General features: G+C 45.3%; 1 protein-coding gene across 1 annotated transcript in view; it reads right to left on the bottom strand.

Annotated features, from left to right (window-relative positions):
* The window catches only part of NKTR (natural killer cell triggering receptor), an 84447-nt gene extending 78474 nt beyond the window's left edge, over positions 1-5973 (bottom strand). Inside the window, exon 1 of the mRNA XM_068238520.1 lies at positions 5953-5973. The gene's annotated coding sequence lies outside the window, so the exon portion shown is untranslated. The remainder of the gene's footprint in view (positions 1-5952) is intronic.
* Between the last annotated feature and the right edge of the window lie 6155 nt (positions 5974-12128).

Below are 12128 nucleotides of genomic sequence, written 5' to 3'. Positions count from 1 at the left end.
CTATAATACAGTCACACACTGCTCAGCTCTGCTATAGAGAGACCACATCACCTGTCTGTGAGCAGGAGAGCAGCACAGTCCCCTACACACAGCTCTGACACTATAATACATCCACACACTGCTCAGCTCTGCTATAGAGAGACCACATCACCTGTCTGTGAGCAGGAGAGCAGCACAGTCCCCTACACACAGCTCTGACACTATAATACAGTCACACACTGCTCAGCTCTGCTATAGAGAGACCACATCACCTGTCTGTGAGCAGGAGAGCAGCACAGTCCCCCTACACACAGCTCTGACACTATAATACAGTCACACACTGCTCAGCTCTGCTATAGAGAGCAGCCACATCACCTCTCTGTGAGCAGGAGAGCAGCACAGTCCCCCTACACACAGCTCTGACACTATAATACAGTCACACACTGCTCAGCTCTGCTATAGAGAGCAGCCACATCACCTCTCTGTGAGCAGGAGAGCAGCACAGTCCCCTACACACAGCTCTGACACTATAATACCATCACACACTGCTCAGCTCTGCTATAGAGAGGTCACATCACCTGTCTGTGAGCAGGAGAGCAGCACAGCCCCCTACACACAGCTCTGACACTATAATACAGTCACACACTGCTCAGCTCTGCTATAGAGAGGTCACATCACCTGTCTGTGAGCAGGAGAGCAGCACAGTCCCTACACACAGCTCTGACACTATAATACATCCACACACTGCTCAGCTCTGCTATAGAGAGCAGCCACATCACCTGTCTGTGAGCAGGAGAGCAGCACAGTCCTCTACACACAGCTCTGACACTATAATACAGTCACACACTGCTCAGCTCTGCTATAGAGAGCAGCCACATCACCTGTCTGTGAGCAGGAGAGCAGCACAGTCCCCTACACACAGCTCTGACACTATAATACATCCACACACTGCTCAGCTCTGCTATAGAGAGCAGCCACATCACCTGTCTGTGAGCAGGAGAGCAGCACAGTCCCTACACACAGCTCTGACACTATAATACAATCACACTGCTCAGCTCTGCTATAGAGAGGCCACATCACCTGTCTGTGAGCAGGAGAGCAGCACAGTCCCCTACACACAGCTCTGACACTATAATACAATCACACACTGCTCAGCTCTGCTATAGAGAGGCCACATCACCTGTCTGTGAGCAGGAGAGCAGCACAGTCCCTACACACAGCTCTGACACTATAATACATCCACACACTGCTCAGCTCTGCTATAGAGCAGCCACATCACCTGTCTGTGAGCAGGAGAGCAGCACAGTCCCCTACACACAGTTCTGACACTATAATACAATCACACACTGCTCAGCTCTGCTATAGAGAGACCACATCACCTGTCTGTGAGCAGGAGAGCAGCACAGTCCCCTACACACAGCTCTGACACTATAATACAATCACACACTGCTCAGCTCTGCTATAGAGAGGCCACATCACCTGTCTGTGAGCAGGAGAGCAGCACAGTCCCCTACACACAGCTCTGACACTATAATACAATCACACACTGCTCAGCTCTGCTATAGAGAGCAGCCACATCACCTGTCTGTGAGCAGGAGAGCAGCACAGTCCATACACACAGCTCTGACACTATAATACAATCACACACTGCTCAGCTCTGCTATAGAGAGCAGCCACATCACCTGTGAGCAGGAGAGCAGCACAGTCCCTACACACAGCTCTGACACTATAATACAGTCACACACTGCTCAGCTCTGCTATAGAGAGCAGCCACATCACCTGTCTGTGAGCAGGAGAGCAGCACAGTCCATACACACAGCTCTGACACTATAATACATCCACACACTGCTCAGCTCTGCTATAGAGAGCAGCCACATCACCTGTCTGTGAGCAGGAGAGCAGCACAGTCCCCTACACACTGCTCTGATACTATAATACAATCACACACTGCTCAGCTCTGCTATAGAGAGGCCACATCACCTCTCTGTGAGCAGGAGAGCAGCACAGTCCCCACACACAGCTCTGACACTATAATACATCCACACACTGCTCAGCTCTGCTATAGAGAGCAGCCACATCACCTGTCTGTGAGCAGGAGAGCAGCACAGTGCCCTACACACTGCTCTGATACTATAATACAATCACACACTGCTCAGCTCTGCTATAGAGAGGCCACATCACCTCTCTGTGAGCAGGAGAGCAGCACAGTCCCCACACACAGCTCTGACACTATAATACAATCACACACTGCTCAGCTCTGCTATAGAGAGCAGCCACATCACCTGTCTGTGAGCAGGAGAGCAGCAAAGACCCCACACACAGCTCTGACACTATAATACAATCACACACTGCTCAGCTCTGCTATAGAGAGCAGCCACATCACCTGTCTGTGAGCAGGAGAGCAGCACAGACCCTACACACAGCTCTGACACTATAATACAGTCACACTGCTCAGCTCTGCTATAGAGGCCACATCACCTGTCTGTGAGCAGGAGAGCAGCACAGTCCCCTACACACAGCTCTGACACTATAATACAATCACACACTGCTCAGCTCTGCTATAGAGAGCAGCCACATCACCTGTCTGTGAGCAGGAGAGCAGCACAGTCCCCTACACACAGCTCTGACACTACAGTGTTCTCCCCAGAATTTTTTTCCAGCCGGGTGGCATGGAATAGTAGCCGGGTGGCATGAAAAAGTAGCCGGGTGGGTCGAGATGAAAATGCAGGGCAACTCTGCTTACAGCATAGGAGGAGGTGAGAAGGTGAGCTGATGACAGCCGGGTGGTCACCAAATCTAGCCGGGTGGAGCACCCGGCTAAAAGAGCCTGGGGAGAACACTGCACTATAATACAATCACATGTGATTCAGCCACTACTGCAGCCCAAGAGATCAGCAGGACATCCAGGCAACTGGTATTGTTTAAAAGGAAACATCCATATCCCTCTCAGTTAAGGTTCCCTTTAACAGTGACACAGACGCCAATAAAAACAAGAGGTTCTAGCATTTCCCTACACTGCAGGTGTTTTCCTTGAATATACAGCAGAACAAACGTTGCATAAGGGATGACACATAGGGCTCAATTCACGGAGCTTTATCAAACACTTTATCAAACGTTTGATAATTTACCTCATGAGTAAAATCTAATTTTGAATTCACTAAGGTGTTATAGATTTGTTGAACATTTTATTACTAAAACATTCAATAAATCTATAACACTTTAGTGAATTCAAAATTAGATTTTACTCATGAGGTAAATTATCAAACGTTTGATAAAGCTTAGTGCATTGAGGCCAAAGTGTTGCCAGATAGTACTAAAAAAATCAATTTCTGCACATCAGGCGCTTTTGACCACCTGACACTAATCAGAGTAAAACGGCAGACTTTGACCCAGATCAGTGGATTAGCATTGTGGGGTATCTGGGGAGAGGGTAAAGCTCCTCAGTGATGTGGATAGGAGCATTTTCTGCATGTCCCCAGCTGTCAGATAACTCAGGAATCCACTCTGTGGACAGTGAGGTGTCCCGATACCTTCTGGTGCCAACTGTCACCCCCTGGTGGCTGCAGCTTGCATGGAACAATCTACAGACAGGTCCTCTATCACCTAGGTTCTCAACATGTGGTTCGCGTACCCCAGGGGGTACTCCTGATGGTTCCAGGGGGTACTCGGGCTTGATATACTTAACCAAGAATAACAAATTTAGACACCAAGTTAGTATTTTAGCTAACTAAAAGCAATAGTAAATGCTTGAAAACTGTTTATAAACAATTATGTACTATGATTAAATATATTTAAGGGGTACTTGTGATAATGTTTACTATGCCAGGGGGTACTTAGTGAGTACAGGGTTTTAAAAGGGGTACATACCAAACAAATGTTGAGAAACACTGCTCTATCATGCAGAACCCGAAACATGGCCGAACTCCAGGCAACTGACTATCCTGCACACTTCAAGCTGATACTGCTTTCATGCAAACTACAGATGCCTACTAATGACACAATCTCGACAATCTTACCACTTTTGTGCATTATGAGGGAAAACCTAAAGTATCAGGGCCCGTTTCTAACTTGTGTGGTGTGGATTCGTTGCGAAAACCACGTTAACGAATTCACATGCGTTTGTATGCGAATTTTCAGGCAAGTTCGCATACAATTTTGTATAGGTTTGTATGTATGCGGATTTAACCATGTGAGAGCCTGTGTACTTTTATGCGAATTCGCATACCGAAACCGCATGTGAATTTCCTATTAAATACAATTTTATGCGAATCACCTTGCGGTGTGCGAAATCTGATGGCTCTGCTGTGCAGATTTTCCCTGCACACAAAACCACAAAGAAATCCTCAAAAGTGGAAACAGCCCCATCCACTTGTATTGCCTATGCGAATTGGCATGCTTGAAATGCATGCGAATTTGTGATAGTGGAAACGGGCCCTCAATTCTATGTATATTAACCCAGGGCTCGTACACATGCCTTTTGGCAAAATCGCTGAGCCCTGCTGCACATGTGCGTGTCTGCTGTGTAGTAATGCGGAGGGGACTATGCGCGGCGTCATGCGGCAGGCAGTGGAGCGGTGCGAACCTTGGGATCGGAGGTGGGGGGGAATTGGCGTTGCTAAGGTTAGGCACGTCTGTCCGGTGAATCGCTCATGGTTGGACATCAGCGGTCGTTGGGTGCCATACACACCTATAACGACCGCCTCAGCTGATGTCAGTTGTGTGTACGTATATCCGTCAATACCGCCAGAGAACATACTTGTTTGAATTGTACTTGTCTTGCCACGCACTGCCACACCTAGGCAAGTTAACCTCTGCTTAAAGGAAACCTGAGACAGGGGATTTCAAAGATTTATATATACCTGGGGCTTCCCCCAGCCCCCATCTGGCCAGACTGCTCTCACACCTCCATCCTCCGCAAATTTCCCCGGAAAGTCTTCCAGTCCAAGGCATACTGCGCAGAACGCTCTCAGCCATGGCCGTGAGACTGGGGTCCGCGCACATTCCGACTGCGCTGGCGCCTGCTGGACGGCGTACCGAGCCAGTTGCGGAGGCTGCGGGCAGCGGCGTGGGCGCGATCAGACCAGAGAAAGCCCCACGTATATGTACTCATTTTTGCTACCCCCCCATCTCAGGTAAGTCCACGCCCCCCCCCCCCCCCTGCTTTTCATAAAATCGATCTCACTCATATTTAGTGGAGAGGGCTATAAAACTTATCATAATAATATAATGGACTGGCACAAACTGAAGCCCCCCCCCCCCCCCTCAGCTAAGCACAAGCAACTAACAGCCCCTCTCCAGCACATTCTACCACCTCAGCTCAGCACATGCAGCCCCTCTCTGCCCATCAGCTCAATGTAATCCCCAATGCATAAGCAGCCCCCCCCCCTCCCCTCCCCTCAGCATAAGCAGCCCCCCTCCCCTCAGCATAAGCAGCCCCCCTCCCCAATGCATAAGCAGCCCCCAGGCAGGAGCACCCCCCCCCCTCCCCAATGCATAAGCAGCCCCTCTCCCCAATGCATAAGCAGCCCCTCTCCCCAATGCATAAGCAGCCCCTCTCCCCAATGCATAAGCAGCCCCCAGGCAGGAGCACCCCCCCTCCCCAATGCATAAGCAGCCCCTCTCCCCAATGCATAAGCAGCCCCTCTCCCCAATGCATAAGCAGCCCCTCTCCCCAATGCCTAAGCAGCCCCCAGGCAGGAGCACCCCCCCTCCCCAATGCATAAGCAGCCCCTAGGCAGGAGCAGCACAGTGTGATGAAGTGATATATAAGCAGCAGCAGCGCCAGATGTCTGGGAGGAGGTGTGATGATCACACAGCCCTGTATACAGCACAGTGATAGCGCAGCTCACATACACAGCCCTGTATACAGCTACATGATGGTATATAGATCACATACACACGTATATCCGCACACATGACACGTAACACGCGTATATCATCACAGCGAGGCCCCTCCGGGCTCAGCAACATTACCTCTCCCACCACCACCGCCTCCTCCACACACGGGGTCTTCCGCCGCACTGCCTGCCGGGAAAGCGTGACGTCACCAGGGCTGCCCCTGCCGCTGCCTGACTGCTGCTCTGCTCTGCTGTCACCTGCTGCCTGTCATCTCTTACCAGTGCTCAGAGAGGCTGGGACATGTACTGCACCAGGGAATATGACTTTGTATCAGACTATAGTATTATAATAATTATGTATTTGTATAGCACTGATATCTTCAGCAGCACATTACAGAGTACATACATAGTCATGTCACTGACTGTCCTCAGAGGAGTTCACAATCTAATCCTACCATAGTCATAGTCTCATGTCCTACCATATTATTATGTATTCATGTAGCAGTGACATCTTCTGCAGCACTTTACAGAGTACATAGTCATGTCACTGACTGTCCTCAGAGGAGCTCACACTCTAATCCTACCGTAGTCATAGTCTAATGTCCTACCATATTATTATTATGTATTTATATAGCACTGACATCTGCAGCCCATTAGAGTACATAGTCATGTCACTGACTGTCCTCAGAGGAGCTCACAATCTAATCCTACCATAGTCGTAGTCTAATGTCCTACCACATTATTATTATGTATTTATATAGCACTGACATCTTCTGAAGCACTTTACAGAGTATATAGTCATGTCACTAACTGTCCTCAGAGGAGCTCACAATCTAATCCTACCATAGTCATAGTCTAATGTCCTACCATATTATATTATTATGTATTTATATAGCACTAACATCTTCTGCAGCACATTACAGAGTACATAGTCATGTCACTGAGTTTGCTCAGAGGAGCTCACAATCTAATCCTACCATAGTCATAGTGTAATGTCCTACCATATTATTATTATGTATTTATATAGCACTGACATCTTCTGCAGCACTTTACACAGTACATAGTCATCTCACTGACTGTCCTCAGAGGAGCTCACAATCTAATCCCCACCATAGTCATAGTGTAATATCCTATCATATTATTATTATTATGTATTTACTAGCTGATTGCTGGCGTTGCCCGGGTATGTATTTGGCTGGTGTTGGCTCCGCCCATTTTTTCTATCCCTAACTCAATGACCAAGTTTGTGAGCTTTGCAGTCTTTGGTATCAATAATTTGCATTATAATTAAAAAATCTGATTGGCTATTTGTGGCTCCACACCCTTTTCTGAATTTGAACCCCAGTCACCCAATAACCAACTGTAGCAGGTTTGAGGCTTGTGCCATTAACAGTGCAAGAATGGTAGCAATTAAATATTCCCCTTGAAAAGCAGTAGGTGAAGTTTGATTCACTTTTGTAGGCTCCACCCACTTTTCTGAATATTAATCTCAGTCACCCAGTGACCAACTGTCAAAGTTTAAGAACCCTGCCATTAAGGGCCCTTTTCCACCAGCGCGTTTGCGCTGGCTGAATCGCAAAACCGCAAACCGCTAGCGATTTTACAATCGCTACGGTTTGCTTTTTAACATAGGAATCGCGGTAGGTCATTTCCACTACCGCGATTCGCTTTTGTCGGGAACGCGAACGCGCGGCGGAGCGATAATTGCCGCGATTTTGCTATGCAGTGCATAGCATAGCAAAATCGCGGCCGCAAACGTCGGGGGAATCGCCGGTTTTGCGATTCAGCAATTGCTAGCGTTCAGCATGAACGCTAGCGATTGCAGGTGGAAAAGGGCCCTAACAGTGTAAGAATGGCTGCAGTTTAAATTTTCCCAGGGAAATTTGTATTTGTCTCCACCCACTGATGACCCGGCGTTGCCTGTGTATGTATTTGACTAGTGTTGGCTCCGCCCACTTTCTAACCCTAACGCACAAACACTCATTGACCACGTTTGTGAGCTTTGGGGTCCTTGGCATCAATAATTTGTATATTGCCTTGAAATGAAACAAATGAGATTGGCTGTTTGTGGCTTCACCCCCTCTCCAGCATTTGAACCCCAGTCACCCAATGATTAACTGTAGCAGGTTTGAAGCATCTGCTATCAGCAGTGTAAAAATGGCAGCAATTTAAATATTCCCCTTAAAAATCAACAGGTGAATTTTGATTGGCTATTATAGGCTCCACCCACTTTCCTGAATAATCTCAGTCACCCAGTGACCATCTGGGCAAAGTTTGAGAACCCTGCCATTAACAGTGTAAGAATGGCTGCAGTTTATATTTTCCCAGTGAAATTTGGTTTTGATTCCGCCCACTTTTTGTAACCTGGACACACAGTCACTCAATGACCAATTTTGTGAGCTTTGGGGTCCTTGGCATCGATAATTTGTACTTTCCCATGAAATGAAACAAATCTGATTGACAGTTTGTTGCTCTGTCCCCTTTTCTGAATTTGAACCCCAGTGACCCAATGACCAACTGTACCAGGTTTGAGGCTTGTGACATTAACAGTGCAAGAATGGCAGCAGTTTTAATATTCTCCTTGAAAAGCGATATGTGATTTTTGATTGGCATTTTTAGGCTCCACCCAATTTTCTGAATATTAATCCCAGTCACCCAGTAACCAGCTGTGCAAAGTTTGAGAACCCTGCCATTAACCGTGAAGAAAGGCTGCAGTTTACAATTTCCCCGAAAAATCTGTTTTTGACTCCACCCAGTTTTTGTAACCTTGACACTCAGTCACTCAATGATCAAGTTTGTGAGCTTTTGGGTTCCTGGCATCAAAATTCTGCTAATGGAAGCAGTTTATCCAGCAAAGAAATCTGATTGGCTGTGTTTGGCTCCGCCCCTTTACTGAATTTGAACCCCAGACACTTAACGATCGACTGTAGCAGGTTTGAGGCCTCTGCCATTAACAGTGTAAGAATGGCTGCAGTTTCAATATTCCCTTTGAAAATCAATAGGTGAATTTTGATTGGCTCTTGTAGGCTCCACCTACTTTTCCGAATATTAATCCCAGTCACCCAGTGACCAACTGTGTGAAGTTTGAGAACCCTGCCATTAAGTGTAAGAAAAGCTGCAGTTTATATTTTCCAATATAAAAAGTTAGTTGTTTTTGGCTCCACCCACTATTTCTAACCCTAACATACAGTCACTCAATGACCAAGTTTATGAGCTTTGGGGTCCTTGGCATAAATAAGTTGCATTTTACCATTGAAATTAACCACTTAACATCTCAGTCGTTTTCAGCTTATGCATCCGAGCAATGTTCACCTCCCATTCATTAGCCTATAACTTTATCACTACTTATCACAATGAACTGATCTATATCTTGTTTTTTCCGCCACCAATTAGGCTTTCTTTGGGGGGTACATTTTGCTAAGAGCCACTTTACTGTAAATGCATTTTAACAGGAAGAATAAGAGAAAAAAATGAAAAAAAATTCATTATTTGTCAGTTTTCGGCCATTATAGTTTTAAAATAATACATGCCTCCATAATTAAAACCCACGTATTGTAATTGCCCATTTGTCATGGTTATTTCACCATTTAAATTATGTCCCTATCACAATGTATCGCGACAATATTTTATTTGGAAATAAAAGAGCATTTTTTCCGTTTTGCATACATCACTGTTTACAAGCTTATAAAAAAAAAAAAAATAGAGAGAAATATTTCATCTTTACATAGATATTTAAAAAGTTTAGACCCTTAGGTAAATATTTATGTGTTGTTTTTTTTTTATAGTAATGTTTTTTGTTTTTTTTTATTAAACATTTTATGTGGGCATTTTTGGGAGGGTGGGATATAAAAGTGTTTTATTTGGGGAAATATTTGTGTATTGTAATTTTTTACATTTACTTGTAGTTTTACTTTTTGGCCACAAGATGGCAATCTCGAGTTTGTTTACATGACGTCACTCTAAGCATACAATGTACGCTTAGAGGGACACAGCTTCAGAAAGAGCGAAGCTTCCGAGAGAAGCTGCCGCTTTTTCAGCGGGGGAGAGGAATCAATGATCGGGCTCCATAGCCCGATACATTGATTCCGTGGCTACCGAATCCGCGGCCGGGAGTGCGCGTGCACGCGCGCGATCGGCCGCGGGAGCGCGCCTGTCCTCCTTGACGGTTCTATACGTCAAGGAGGACAAAGTGGTTAAACAAATCTGATTGGCTGTATTTGGCCCGCTCCCCTCAGAATTTAAACCCCAGTCTCCCAGTGACTGACTGTACCAGATTTGAGGCCTCTGCCATTAAGAGCGTATGAATGGCAGCAATGTAAATATTCCCCTTGAAAATCAAAAGGTGAATTTTGATTGGCTGCTGTAGGCTCCACCCACTTTCCTGAATATTAGTCCCAGTCACCCAGTGGCCAACTGTGTCACGTTTGAGAACCCTGCCAATAAGAGAACGGCTGAAATCAATCTAACAAATCTGATTGGCTGTTTGTGGCTCCACCCCTTTAGTGAATTTGGACCCCAGTCACCCAATGACTGACTGTATCAGGTTTGAGGCCTCTGCCATTAACAGTGTAAGAATGGTAGCCAGGCAGATAAAAAGAGCGAGTGCACACCATTGCCTCAAAGCTTTGTCACAATTCTACCAGCGGTGCAACATCCAGATGAAAAACAGCTTGTATCTATAGTAACGAAGAGGGGAAAAGAAATATCCAGGAGCTACTCGCCATGGTTTACTTCAATAAAAATTCAACTTTTAATGCAATTCTTCCAATAAAAACTTTTTCCAAAGATAAAAGGCAACAAAGACAGCAATACTTATCAGACAGGAGGTAGTACACAAGGTGCGGAGGCAGGTCGACGATCGTTTCGCCCCTCTATGAGGGCTTTCTCGAGAAAGCCCTCATAGAGGGGCGAAACGATCGTCGACCTGCCTCCGCACCTTGTGTACTACCTCCTGTCTGATAAGTATTGCTGTCTTTGTTGCCTTTTATCTTTGGAAAAAGTTTTTATTGGAAGAATTGCATTAAAAGTTGAATTTTTATTGAAGTAAACCATGGCGAGTAGCTCCTGGATATTTCTTTTCCCCTCTTCGTTACGTAAGAATGGTAGCAATGTAAATATTCCCCTTGAAAATCAATAGGTCAATTTTGATTGGCTGTTGTAGGCTCCACCCACATTTCTGAATATTCATCCCAGTCACCCAGTGGCCAATTGTCTAAAGTTTGGGAACCCATGCTAGGCATCTGAGTGAACTCGACTTGCCTAATCTCCATGCTCCATCCAGTGACTGACTAAGCATTACCTTGTACTCATACTGTGCTGCATGATCTGATCTTTCTTGTATTCAGGTATTGTCATTTTGCTGTATGTCACCCCTAAATATTGTATGTATACCTATTTATTGTCCAGCGCTGCGTAATATGTTGGCGCTTTATAAATACAATTAATAAATAAATAAAACCCTGCCATGTTAAAAATGTAGTTGTTGGCATCGGGCCACTTTTTCTAACCTTGACATACAGTCACTCAGTTATCAAGTTTATCAGCTTTGGGGTCCTTGGTATCAATACTTTGTATATTCCCATTGAAAAATAAACAAATATGGCTGTTTGTGGCTCCGCCCCCTTTCTGAATTTGTACCCTAATCACCCAGTGACTGACTGTATCAGGTTTGAGGAATTTGCTATTAACAGTATAAGAATGGTAGCAACTTAAATATTCCCTTTGAAAATCAAAAGGTGAATTTTTAATGGCTGTTGTAGGCTCCACCCACCTTCCAAAATCTTAAAGAGAAACTCCAACCAAGAATTGAACTTTATCCCAATCAGTAGCTGATACCCCCTTTTACATGAGAAATATAATGCTTTTCACAAACAGACCATCAGGGGGCGCTGTATAACTGATATTGTGCTGAAATCCCTCCCATAAGAAGCTCTGAGTACCGCGGTACTCTGGGCAAACTGCCACAATGTAACAAGGTTCACAGACAGGAAATAGCTGTTTACAGCTGTCTCTAACAGCCAAAACAGCTAGGAGCAGCTACATAACCTGCCCACAGTAAAAAATGTCACCATGTAATAAATGTCAGAATGTAAATCGGGGAGAGGAAAGATTTTACAATGAGCAAACACTGACTAAATCATTTATACATAATTATTGTAAAAATGAAGCACTTTTTTTTATTACATTATTTTCACTGGAGTTCCTCTTTAATCTCATTCACCCAGTGACCAACTGTGCAAAGTTTAAGAGACCTGCCATTAACAGTGTAAGAATGGCTGCAGTTTATATTTTCCAGTGATTTTTTTTAGCTCC

This window comes from Hyperolius riggenbachi, chromosome 5 (genome assembly GCF_040937935.1).
Source record: "Hyperolius riggenbachi isolate aHypRig1 chromosome 5, aHypRig1.pri, whole genome shotgun sequence".
Classification (NCBI taxonomy): domain Eukaryota; kingdom Metazoa; phylum Chordata; class Amphibia; order Anura; family Hyperoliidae; genus Hyperolius; species Hyperolius riggenbachi.
Note: the sequence above shows the minus strand (reverse complement) of the source record. Positions and strands in the feature narration are given on the sequence as shown.